Below are 14,250 nucleotides of genomic sequence, written 5' to 3'. Positions count from 1 at the left end.
GTGGTGTCCTAAATTTATCAGACTTTTGGCCCTGTTTTGTTGTTGGTTGTAGCTGAGTTTAGCACTATCTCTGATCTGGACATTTCTTTTCGGTCGCCATTGAAAAGATACTTAAACTGCAGTGAGGTGGGGTTTCCAGCCATCCCTCTGCTATCTCCTTCATGAACTCAACACTTACCCACTATGTTTCTCCTCTAGTACCCATCTTCCCTGTTTCACACATTTACTTTTTTAAAATTAAAATATTTGGTATAGTTATGCTAAAATGCTATACCACTTTAGCACTATAACTGTAAAAGTGAATAGGAATAAAGAAGCATCCAATAGGAAAGGTAATGAGGGAAGAAAAGTCAGCAGAAAACCAAGGTGGCACTGGTTGTTAAGCTGTGGAGTGGTGGTGATTTCCCTCCATTCCACCATTCCTTCCATGAACTTGAATCCCAGTTTTGCAGGACGGGCGTTGTTATCATCAACTGCCTTCTAGTTGATTTCAACCTATGGCAGAGCCTTGAAGTCACCCTGTCCTCAGCTGTCCTACTCAGCTCCTGCAGACTCACATTGCATCTATTCATCTGGTATACAGCCTTCCTCTTTTCCTATTGCCCTTCACATTACAAAGCATTATTGTCTTTTATAGTGCCTCTTTTCTTTTCAGGATATGGCCAAAATATGACAACCGCAGTTTAGTCATCTTTGTGTCTAGAGCGAGTTTGGGCCTGATTTGTTCTAGGACCCATTTATTTGTCTTTTTAGCAGTCCATGGTATTCCCAGAACTTGCCATGCCCTCTTTGAGGGGTCTGATGAAGAGCCTGAAAGCCCAGGGGACATGCCAGGGCTGCAGTAATGCTGGCAGCAGGTCCAGGTGAACTTGCAGCCAGCACTAGGGCCGAGTTCCCAGCAGCCACAGGAGCAAGTTTCATTACAATCAACCCCTTCAGACAAAGAGCAAGACTTACACAGTGCCTGACCCCATGGAGAGACCAGGAAAAGGAGAGATGCCGGTATTCCTAGTATATAAGTAAGAAGCAGGCTGCTAATAGGGTGCACCTGCAAAACCTGGACATAAATATCCCAACACCTCCCTCAGTCCAGTATGGTTGACAACCACCCATCTTCCTTGGGAGAAAGCTACCCTGGTGTCATGTTCCTTGATCAATTGCCTGTTGCCTTGAATTCTGCCTTGACTCTGACTATTCTTTCAGATTACCCCTTTGGACTGCCTGGCTGGACTGGTTGCTGACGTAGGAATGACCTGCACTGAATTAAACAACCCCTGCTTTTGACCACTGCTTTTACTATGGGCACTTTGGTGAGCCAAACTCTCTTTCTCTTTCTGTTCCTGCTTGAGACACTGAGGAGGTTTCGAGCTGGGAGTCTGGCTAGCTTCCAAAGGGCAAAACAGGACAGAGCTCTTTTCCAGCACCACGTCTCAGATGAGTTGATTCTCTTCCTGTTGGTTTTCTTCAGTGTCCAACTTTCACAACCATACATAGAAAGTGGAAATACAATGGCATAGACAATCCTAACTTTGGTATTAGGGTGTATGTACTATTTAGTATTTGAGGTGGTGTACAAATAAAATGATTGATCGATTGATTGATTGATACACTCAACACTTCCCTTCCCGGTCTCCCCCCCATGTTCATGTTCTCTGTCTTGCAAATTTATTTGTTTCTTTGTTTATGTTATAGTTATATTACTAAATGCCATTTCACTTTAGCAGTATATTTCTAAAAAAAAAGAGAAAAAAGGAAAAACACTCATTCCAGTAGCCTAAAACATAATGAAAAACAAAGATCAGCAGAAAACCGCAGTGGAAAAGGTCACACGCTCATTCTCTCACTCACCCTAATGACAGCAGGGGGGAGGCCGCACCCAAAAAGTACAACAGGAGGAACCAAAACAATAAATACAGATATGTAATATTTACCCCAGCCTATATTAGAGACTCCTAGGACTGAGGAGGGGGCATTATGCAGTGGGTCTTTAAAGCTGCTGCTAATAGTAGAATTTCACAAGAAAAATACTGGGCGAGGAGGAACATTGTGGGATATCAGGAAGAAAGAAAAAACCCTGACAGCTATAGCTATGACTCTCACCAAATCCTAAGGCTTTTGGCTAGTTTGGAGGAGCCATCTCTGTGTCTCTGTTAAAGAACACACCTGAAATAGTTTCAAACAGGAAACAACACATGGAATGTGGCCTTTCAAGGGAGTCACTTCTATTTAAACACTCTTCCCATGCATGACTAAATACTCCAAAAATAACATTAAACATTGCCTTTCAACCCCACTGATCAGACCTTCAACATCTTCCTGGGGGAAAAAAATGAGTCTATACCTTTTCCACTGGCTTGATATGATTGGCTAGAGGAGGAGTGGACTTGCCTATTATCATAAACACTCCATGGAAAGCAGACATGAGTAACCTTCTTTTTTACAGGTTGGGGGCTGCAGTACCCTGGGGATTAATCTGTTTAGGGCCACACACTGAGGGTGAGCAGGTCTGATAGAGATAGGTGCCAAGTCAAAAGTAAGTGAGCTTATATCTTATGCTTTTGTCTTGTTTTTTGTGGGGTTTTCGGGCTATTATCTTTTTCTGCCCTGCCTCTCTGTCTGCTCCCTACCTTGCAGACTGCCACAGAAGAGACAGATCATCTTGCCAAAGACTGTCATAATTAAGGTGAGAGTTGTGTGAGACCAGGCTGGATGGCACAAGGGGCTTCATGCCTGATAGAAAATCTAATGTAAATTCTTGAACAGAGGTTTAATACAGATGCAAGTAGCAATAGCAATATAGCAAGTACATTTCTATACCGCTAATCAGTGAACTAGCACTCCCTAAGTGGTTTACAATGTGTAAGCTAATTGCCCCCAACAAGCTGGGTACTCATTTTAGCAATCTATGGAAGGATGCATGGTTGAGTGGACCCCGGAATCTCTCTTCTCTCCCCTCCCAGAGCTCACTATTCCAAAGCAAAATAAAAATTAAAAAAGCTGATGGAGTTAGCCTGCTTTGGAATAGTGAGTGAAAGGGGGAAAGAGGAGGAGAATCAAGCCACGTTGTGCCATGTGACTGCTGTGATGCTGGAAATGAAATGAAGAGGATTTTGGCACCATAATACCGATGATGAGATAGTGTGAATGGGAGCTCATTGATGGGTTTTGGCCAACAATGAAAAGGTGCATTATAGTAAGTGTGGCAACAGGACAGATATTACATCATCTGATCAGTACTGACCAAAGATGCTTTTATCCTATTAAAATTCCACTTTTTAGCCTTGTGTGGTAAAGTCCATTGTTCTGTACTTATAAACAGAGAAACTTTTTTCCATGTTGCTGTTGAATCATGTTTCAGTTTGGAAGGAAGAACAGTTCCCTTTCACTCCCATTCCTCTTTGTTCTTTAGACAGTGTAATATCAAATGTCATTGCCCGTGCCTTTTTGTTATAAATAGGTGGGATGGAATTAGGATAATTATTGTGTGTCTGTATTTAGTTTGCATCCTTACATAACAAAACCTTCTAACTCACAGTTTCTATTAATAGGGAGGAGTAGAATGGTGTGCTGCGGCAACCCCAAATTATGTATGTAAATATCAGTGTTTGGTTACTATAAGGTAGATCATGAATACAGTTGGCCCTCACATTCGCAGATGCTAGAGGCACAGGACATCCATGAAAGTGGAAAAACCACAAAATCTGCCAGATGCACATTACATGAAGAAAGAGAAGAAAGATACCAAAATCACCTTCACCCAGTGATTCTCCCCCTCACCACCACAGCTTGGGCAAACAATCCCAGGGCAGAAAGAGAGGCAGCGGCAATCCCCAGCCCCCAAGTATGCATTTTTGGGGCCCTCTTGCCCCTGGGAGCCCACCATACACCTGTGTCTCCCTTCACAGCAATGGCTGCACTGCTTTTCATTTGCTTTATTCACTCAGTATCATTTGCAATGTTAGCAGCAATTACTGTAATTATTATAATTAATTATTATAGATGATAAACTCACAAATAATCAGATTCACTGCTCCCCCTCCCATGGAAATCACAACCTTTGGTCATGCTTAAAGAAAAAACCATCTTGTCTTCTCTACCAGCTGGAGTGGGGTGGAGGCTAATAGTAATCGAGGAATCCATTTCATTTAAGCAAATGGCATGGCAGAAAGAGTTAAACATTCCCTTCCCCAGCTTCTCTGTCCTAAACCAGCTTGTGGTCTGCTCTCGTTTCAGAAATAATAAAATCAGGATATCACAGAAAGTGCTACAATGTTTGTTTTAGGCTCTGAATTTGACAGTTCTCAAGGGTGCTTGTTTTTCCTACACAGAAACGATCTCCATGCATTTCCATGCAATTGTACCACACATAATGTAAGAGCTTCACTGTGAGGAACCAGATCAGGCTGGGGAAAGAGTAAGAAAGCTGGTTTCCTTAGCGCATTGTCATGTTGAAGGAGGTTTCAGATGAGAATTTTTTGATCACATAGTATTGTTAAGAACTTTGTTGTTGCTCTTTGTTATGTGCCATCAAGTGAAACCCAACTTATGATGACACTATCATAGAATTTTCTTGGAAAGAAGTTTGTAGTTGCCATCCTCCTAGACAGGGAGAATATGACTTGCCCAACTGGAATTTCCATGGCTGAGCAGAGATTCAAACCCAAGTCTCCTACAGTCCTAATCCAAGGGACTCATTCACACTTATGTTTTTGTACTGAGGAGTTCCAGATCTCCGTGGCAATGTGATACCAAATCGAAATTCCCACTATGCTTACCTCAATCAAATCTCTCCATGGCATTTTAACACTATTGCCATTCACACTGCTGTCGTATTGATTTAAAATGGAGCCTCCATTTCGAACGCATTTGATCATTCTTAAAGTTTTTTAAAAAATGTCAATCAAGTGATGCACATCTTCATAATTCTGCACCCACTTTCACTGTTCGTGATGTGACTCTGCTCCTGTTGTCATGGGTAGTTTCAATCCAAACACAAAAAATGTATAAATGTATATGCTAAGCTGAGGGAAATGGAGGCCGGAAATACTGACCAGATTTATGGAGCTGGTCTCTTCACCTCCGCACCTGCATGCCAAGAGGAAAAAAAACAGGTGGAAGAGCAAGACCAGGTGGGATGTGCATGTGCCATCCTTCTGCATGTAACCCCTCCCTTCCTGTTTTGGAAGAATCGGTGCAGAGTGCCCCGAAGCGAATCAACAGCGCATTCTCATTTGCAGCAATCCTCACCTTTGCAAAAGATGTAGAAAAAAACTTAGTATTGAATATACCAGGGTAAGTGAGTTTTCAGGCAGACCCCACCCCACCTGCAAAGTGCACTGAGTGCACTGTATGAACACCACAGAAATAACCCAGTTTCCATACTGGGTTACTTCATAGTGTGAATCAGCCGAGACTACTACATCATACTGGCTGTCTTGTGGAGAACTGCAGCCACAGTAAAGCAAAACAGGGACCAAGAAGACCAAATTAGAGGAGGGAAGGCACACAGACATCATAATGTACAGTGGGGATTGTGGAAACATTTCAGGGAAAGGCATGTAAGGTAATGTAACCTTCAGGCAGGGATCACCTGTCCCTAAACAGGTTCTATGGGCCATCAAGTGACAAGCTAGTGTATTCACTAATGAGAGCTTTGTGCTCTGGAATGTATGTAATGGGGAACACGATGCCCTGTGGACAGTATAGGAATCCTAAGATTTGGTATTGCTATGTTCAGCCCTATTCAGGACAGTGAGAATGCCTAAAGCTTGACTCTCCAGGGAACTGAGCAATGAACCTGAGAGCAGATATGGCATGGGAAATAAGGCAAGCCTCAGAATGAGCATACCAAGTTCTTTGGAGCTGTGACTAAATGCTGGGATATGCAGGGAGGCTAGAATAGGTGGGGTCAGTGGTTTCAAAGTATGGTTGCTAACTTTTTAAAACTTTTTAAAAATGAATTCTTAACAATTGCATAACAAAGCAACTATTAAGCTTTTCTTTCCCACAGGTTTGACGACAATAAAGCTCCTCCTTGGACTATGTTTTGTCATAACAGCTATTAAAGAACCCAGAGCCTTTGTCAGCAGAATAAAGAAACAGAAAATATGACAAGCATACACAGCAGGATTTTTCCTATTACAGACTTCAAAGATACAGTATAACTTCCAGCTCCTGCCTTGTGGGAAGGAGTGATGTAGTAGTTCATGGATACCCAGGGTAAGGATTTACTTTATAAATGATTGAATAGTACAGAAAGCAGGTTTAATACCACACAAGAAGGTTTGGTGGAGTGAAATTCTGTGGAATATAACACCCAAATATGCATTTAAATTATGCCTTAATTTATATTTTATGATGCAATTGAAATGATGTATAAAACATTTATATTGTGTGTGCATGTGTATATAAGCATGGAACAGGTGAGGGAAGCTTCATTTGAGAGCTGCATGTATGTCCCATGTAATACAGTGTATGTGTGTGTGACAAGTGAAAGGAATATAGAGCCTGGACAACCATTCACCAGAGGAGGTGATCTGGCAGCCTTTGGCTTTATTTCACTAGATTTGGTTTTGAATCAGGTCCAGGTTTCAATCATATGACCTATATTGAAGAATTAACGTGTACCTCCATGGCCCTTCTCTGCTCCACCCAAATTCTAAGTTATACAGCCCCACCTCCCCAGAAAAAAACAAGATGGGGAAACTGGATACCCTAAAGTTATAGGTATGGTAAACAAAACAATCAATTAGTATTTATTTTCACTTTTTTCCCCCTAGTATTAACAGGACAGATTATCTTCCATCAAGAGTCGCTACCACTTGACTTGAAAGGGCAGTATTTATATAAAGTAGGGCAAGAACCAGGGCCACTGCCTTTTATTTTAATTCCAGTGACATCAACTGAAGTTGTATGAGCAAATGAAATCAGCAGGGCACAATTTATAATTGAACAAAATACACCATAGCATAAGACCCCCATCTACAGATTCCTGCTATGGCATTATCTGAGGGCCTCTTAGTGTGATGCAATATACTTATTGTACTTTATGTATTAAAATCCATTTAAACTAAGACCATAATAGCTATTACTATTAGCAATTGTGAGATTAAAAAAAATTCCCCCAATAGGAGAAGCAAAATAGCTCCGCTAGAGAGCTATACATCTAGAAAATTGTAAAATCTCTGCTAATATGCAACTGCATGTTCATTTCATTTAATCTGTATAATCACTACTATGTTTTACAGAAACAAGTGTGTGGCAATTTAGTCTTATGAGTCAGCCTTGCCTCTATCAGAAATGGGTGCAGTTCCTTTGGAATCACAAAAATGCTTTCCATTTTTAACGATGTGCAATTCTGTCCTATGACTTAATATGGGAAAAGCAAGAAACAACATGTTTAGAGTAACTCCTCTGATCCTCTACTGAATTGCAGTGCAAGTTCCATGTCAACCAAGAGAGAAAGGTGAACAAAGGCTAAATGCTACTTTGAAATGAAGCACCAACATGTACTTCAATTAACAGCAAAAAAAGGAAGAGAATGAAATAAAAAAAGAAGCAGACAATAAACCAGGGGATTCAAATGCCAAAAAACAAAAACAAAAACCCACCTACTCCCCCTCCCCTAAATGACCTTATGGCCTATCTTGTCTGTTTTGTAATGTTATGCATATTTAACCAGAAGTGCTACTAAATTTAATGAGGTTTTCTATCAAATAACTGTGTGTATATGACAGCAGCAATTGTGCTTGAGGCTTAGTCTGAAGTGCAATGGCCTAGGACTGTACCTCTTTCTTTCTTTCTTTCTTTCTTTCTTTCTTTCTTTCTTTCTTTCTCTGTCTGTCTGTCTGTCTGTCTGACATTCTAGTATTTCTGCGTGTGGTGATAGTTTATTGTTTCTGCAACATTGGTATAGCATAATCATTTCAAGACCACTAAGCTCACATATTTAATCATGCCTTCCATCTAACCTACTTTTTTTATGCACACAGCAAATATCAGAACTGAAATATGAAATTGTTGGATGGATTAATCTGCCATGAGCCCCACTGGCAACAAGCAGGACCAGCCCTGTTAGGAGGCTCAGAGGTCCTGAAATGGTATATAGCAAATATATAATAATAATAATAATAATAATAATAATAATAATAATACTGTTTATTTATAGCCCGCTTTTCCAAAGGAGATCAAAGTGGGTTACAACAAGGGTATAAAACATTATACAATTTGAACAAACAGTATATACACATCATAAAAACACTCTAGAGTTAAAAACATCATAAAATTACAGAGAATGAAAACCAAAACAAAACTAGCTGGAAGACAACTTATATGATGGGGAGAGAGCAGATATCACAACACATGGGGGAAAGCCTGTTGGAAGAGATAGGTCTTCAGCTTCTTCCTAAACAGGTCAAGGGAGGCAACAGAGCGGAGCTCGCCAGGAAGGGAGTTCCAGAGCTGCGGGGCCGAGTTGGAAAACGCCCTCTGTGCAGTCAAGGTGTACTTCGACTTAGAAACCCTCAACGATTGCTTCCCAGCCGATCTGAGAGTGCGGGGCAGATTATATGGGGAGAGGCGGTCCTCCAAGTACCCTGGGTCCAAGCCATTTAGGGCTTTATAGGTAATAACCAACACCTTGTATTGCGCCCAGAAGCGAATAGGCAGCCAATGAAGATCTTGCAAAATAGGTGTTATGTGGCTAGTCCTGGGACATCCAGTGACTAACCTAACTGCCATGTTCTGTACTAATTGAAGCTTCCGGGTTTGGTACAAGGGTTGCCCCATGTAGAGCGCATTACAGAAATCCAACCAAGAAGTTACCAGAGCATGCACCACCGTTTCAAGGACCTCCCGACCCAGGTACGGTCACAGCTGGCGTATCAGCCGAAGCTGATAACAGGTGCTCCTGACTGTCGCATCCACCTGAGATGTGAGGTGGAGTGACGAGTCCAGAAGCACCCCCAGACTGCGAACTGAGTCCTTCAGGGGGAGCGTGACCCCATTCAGGACAGGTGGAGAAATCTCCTTCCCCGGGCCAGGAGAACCTATCACTAGTACTTCTGTTTTCTCTGGATTCAAGCTGAGTCTGTTTTCCCTCATCCAGCCCATTACCAACTCCAGACAGACATTTAGAGGAGAGATGCCATCCCTAGTCACTGCATCAGTCGGAGACACAGAGAAACATATTTGAGTGTCATCAGCGTACTGATAACACCGCGCCCCGTGTCTCCGGATGATCTCTCCCAGCGGTTTCATGTAAATGTTAAATAGCATGGGGGACAGAATGGCTCCTTGAGGGACACCAGATGTAAGCGCCCTCTTATCGGAGCAAACGTCCCCCAGCTGCACCATCTGGAATCTACCCGAGAGGTAGGAACGGAACCACTGGAGTGCAGTGCCCCCGATTCCTAGCTCCCTCAGGCGTTCCAGAAGGATACCATGGTCAATGGTATCGAAAGCCGCTGAGATGTCCAAAAGCACTAACAGGGACACGCTACCCCTGTCCATGCCTAGACAGAGATGATCGACCAGGGTGACTATGGCAGTCTCAACTCCATAGCCCGCCCGGAAGCCAGTTTGAAATGGATCTAGAAAATCTGTTTCATCCAAGATCGCTTGAAGCTGGAAGGCAACCGCCCTCTCGATCACCTTCCCTAAAAAAGGCAGCAGCGAGACAGGCTGATAATTATTTTGAATCAGGGGGTCTAGGGATGGCTTTTTTTTAACAAAGGTTTTACAGTGGCCAATTTTAGACTGGATGGAAACCACCCTTCCCTGAAAGATGAATTAATTATACGGTGTAACATAATAGTTACAGCCGGCCCCCCCTGAGCTGCCAGCCATGAAGGACAGGGATCGAGAGAGCATATCGTCTTTCTAACACTTCCAAGAATCTTGTCCACTTCCTCAGTACTCACAGACTCAAAATGATGCAGTATAACAAAGTTTACGGAAGCTCTGGAGACCTCTACTCTGGATTCGGAAGAAATACTGGTGTCGAGATCAACCCTTATCCAAGAGATTTTATCCGCGAAGAAGTTGTTAAACTCGTCACAGCAGGCTTTAGATGGTTCCAAAATAAGGTTCAGGGAGGGGGGCAGTTGGGTAAGCTCCCTCACTACCCTGAACAGCTCTGCCAGATGCGACTCCGCGGACGCAATACGTGCAGCATAGAATGAATGCTTTGCTGCACTTATTGCCACTCCGTAGGCCTTCAAATGGGACTCTAGGAGTGCCTTGTCAGCTAAGTGCTGGTGTCTCCGCCAGTTGCGCTCTAGTCGTTGCACAGCCCGCTTCCTTTCCCTGAGATCTTCCGTATACCAGGGTTGTTTTTTGGAAGCAGGCCTGAAAGGACGCTTGGGAGCGATACTGTGTATAGCCCTGGAGAGATCTGTATCCCAGGTGTTAGTCAGGGCATCAACAGAATCGCTGTCAGTTCCAATCATATACCCCTCTAGGGCTTCTTGGAACCTTTTGGGTTCCATCAGCCTTCGAGGGTGGACCATCCTAATAGGTCCGCCACCCCTGGGAGGGATTTGGGTAGATGCCTTGAATTTAGCCTCGACCAGAAAATGATCCGTCCATGACAAGACGGAGACATTGGTTACCTCCGCCCACAGAATCTCCATGTCTGTACAAAAGATGACATCGAGCGTATTACCAGCCGAATGCGTAGGCCCTGAGACCAGTTGGGACAAGCCCATGGCAGTCATGGTAGTCATGAACTCCCGAGCTGCACCAGTTGGACCTTGGCTGGCCTCGAAGGGGATGTTGAGGTCCCCCAGGACAAGAAGCCTAGGGGACTCCAGCACCAGCTCCGAGACCAGCTGTGTCAGCTCGGCCAGGGAGTCTGTTAGCACACGGGGTGGCCGGTAGAACAACAGAATCCCCAAATATGGGTGGGTGGAGGCAAAACTCTGTTGCTCAGCATCCCTCCTCCTCCCACACTTCCATTTCACTTTGGAGCCAAACTTCTATTTGATTCTGAAACATCAGATATGGCAATACCTTTCACTGTTCAGTAACATTTCCTAGGGAACCACTTCTATGTGGGGTTTATTTTTTAAAAAAAGATGTTAAGGATTTCATATTACATTTTGAACATCCAACCGTCTTTCTGTTTTATGTACATTCAATTTCAAACTGTCATCTACTACGGGAACATCACTATAATTAGTGAGATCATTCTTGCACTATGAAGAATATTATTTTATAGGGAAAAGGTTCGAAATATGGGATGTGCTGGGGTGGTCCATTATAACTATGCATCCATGGCAAGTTTGATATTTTAAACTTCAAATGGACAATTTTATCAAGAAACCCACTTTAGGCATTCCGTTATTCCCAGCTCTCTATTTGGCAGTTTTGGCACCCTGACTCATAAAGGGCTTATAATTTAATTACATCTTTGTAAGCAATGCTTGTGCTATTCAGCAGCCTTCCATGCTCCAAATTCTGTTTTAAGTACAGATGAAACATTCTTCTGGTTTGGTTTTCTGATAAATTCCCAGAAGAATTAATGTAATAATGAATGATCACATTGTTCTGAACTAGTTTCTCACATGACACCAGAGCCTGCTAAATTTATATCAAAAAGGGATTCTTAATGTTAATTAGTAGCTGGACACTGTGATTCAAGACCACCCCGACCCCCAAATTCCATTAATTGTAGCTGGATAGTTGTATGTCTGGTGTAATTTCATTTCATCCAAGTCTGTATGGTTCCAGTATATAAGAAACAAAGAATTTGGGTCAGTGACTAGTAGTCTTTTGCCTAGAAAATTCTCCCTCCCAGTTGGTTCCTTCCTTTTCAAAATTATAACCCATTAAAGTTTTTCATATCTGGGGAGGGGGGGGGGGACTTGCTGTCAGAACAAAATTTGCTGTAGTTGCATGAGCAGAATCTGGAATGTTGCTAGGGAGATGATCAAATATGAGAGACTTCCAGTGACAACCCCTCCATAACTACTCACATAACTGTCTCAAGATAACAATCCATGCCACTGATGAAATAAGAAAAGACAGCTCATATGCAGTCTTGTGTTTCTGGCCATCACTGCCAGTTTCCTCCCTCCAGCCTCTATGGGAGATTTGTAAAGGCAGGACTCCCTTATCATCACATTTTAATCATTTAATGTACATGGAATTGCCTATTTGCTGTATTCAGACTTGGATTTGAGAAATTCTTATTATAATTAATGCCCACCAGTCTAGTACTTCTCATTGAAACCCAGTGCCACTCAGAACAGCTATAAAGTCTAAAAGCAACAGCAGCAGCCTTAAAATAAAATTGCAAAACAAAAAACTGAATGGGCTGTGACCTCCTTGCCTCAATCTATCCATCTGGACTGAGGTCTTCCTCTTTTCCTACTGTCTTCTCTAATAAATTGTGCCTTCTTGTGATGTGGCCAAAGTATGATAGCCTCACCTATTCATTTTGGCTCCTAGAGAGAGTTCAGGCCCCATTTGTCTGGAACCCATTTATTTGTTTTTTTAGCCATCAGTGGTATCTGCAGAACTCTTCTCCAGCATCACATCTCAAATGAATTGATTTTCTTTCTATTCACATTCTTCACCATTCAGCTCTCACACCCATACACAGTGATGGGAGAAACGATGGCATAATAAGCAATCCAGCAATCTTAACTTTAGTATTCAGTGATATATATTTGCACTCCAGGATCTTGACTAGTTCCTTCATAGATGACTTTCCAATCATGTGCTAGTCTTCTGATTTCTTGACTACAATCTCCATTCTGATCAATGACTGATCCAAAGTATGGGAAATCTTGGACTATTTCAATTTCTGCATCATTCATGTTGAATTTATATAAATCCTCTATGGTCATTATTTTTGTTTTCTTAATGTTCAACAGTAAATCTACCTTAGCACTTTCTTCTTTGACTTTCTCCGATAAATGTTTCAAATCTTTGCTCTTTTCTGCTAGTAGTATAATATCATCTGTAAAGTCACCCCTCCCAATTCGCAAATATCCAAGCCCCATTGGATATAATGGCCATGCGCTCATGTCCCTCCTGACTTTCCATCCATAGAAATTCAAGACCGCAAACAGGAAGTCTGCGAACTAGGAGGGACGACTGTATATCTTAAAATTGCTGATATTCCTTCCTCCAATTTTTAAACTTCCCTCTGAGTCTAAACCTGCTCTGTGTGTAATCTTTTCAACATACAAGTTGAATAAATAGTGTGATAGGATGCAACCTTCCCTAACTCACTTTCTGATGGGAAACCACCTTGTTTTTCTCTGTATTCTGTTCTGACAATAGTCTCTTGTCCTGAGTACAGATTACACATCAGGACAATAAAATGTTGTAACACGCCTATTCCTTTAAAAGCAATCTATAGCTTTTTGTGATCTATGCAGCCAAAGGCTTTACTGTAGTTTATGAAGCACATGCTGATTTTCTTTTGGAATTCTTTGGTGCACTCCATTATCTGTCATATGTTTGCACTGTGATCCTTGGTGCATCCTGAACCCAGCTTGCACCTTTGGGATTTTTCGCTCCATATATGGTAGGAGTCTTTGCCATAGAATTTTGAGTACGACTTTGCTTGTATAGGAAATTAATCCAATGGTCCTGTAGTTACTGCAGTTTTTTTGTATCTCTTTTTTGGGGTATAAGAATGTCTATTGAGCATTTTCAGTCTGTGGGCCATTGCTTTGTTTTCCATATTTGTTGACAGATTTTAGTTAGAACTAGAGTTGATTCTGTCTCTGTAATGTGAAGCAATTCTATTGGTATGCCATCTGTTCCAGGGGATTTATTCTTCCCAATTGCTCTGAATATAGCTTTCACTTTGCTTCTCAATATTTGAGGTTTATCTTTATATGAATTGTCTTCCCATGTGTCAGTCATCCTTCCATCTCTTTTATATAAATCTTCTGTGTTTTGCTTCCATCATCATTTTATTTTATCTTGGTCATGTATTGTGTATCTCCACTGATCACACAGCATCTCACCCTTGGTTTAAATTTCCATTTAATTTCTCGAATCTTGTGGAAGAGGTCTCTTGTTTGTCCTTTTTTTTGTCAACTTTTGTTTCTCTGCATGGATAAGTTTTCTCTATCCTTGCACACTAGTAATTGAACAGTTGCATTAGAATTCTGGCTCTATTTCCAGCACCTGTTATTTTTGTTTCTTGTCCATCCATCACTGCTTGAAGAGTTTTGTCTATCATCCATTTATTCTTCTCTTTCTTTTTGGCTACAGATACTGTCTTTCTGC

This window comes from Sceloporus occidentalis, unplaced genomic scaffold (genome assembly GCF_023333645.1).
Source record: "Sceloporus occidentalis isolate IW3139 unplaced genomic scaffold, rSceOcc1.0.p SCAF_1, whole genome shotgun sequence".
Lineage (NCBI taxonomy): Eukaryota > Metazoa > Chordata > Lepidosauria > Squamata > Phrynosomatidae > Sceloporus > Sceloporus occidentalis.
The sequence above is the reverse complement of the archived record's forward strand: the minus strand, read 5'-3'. Positions refer to the sequence as shown.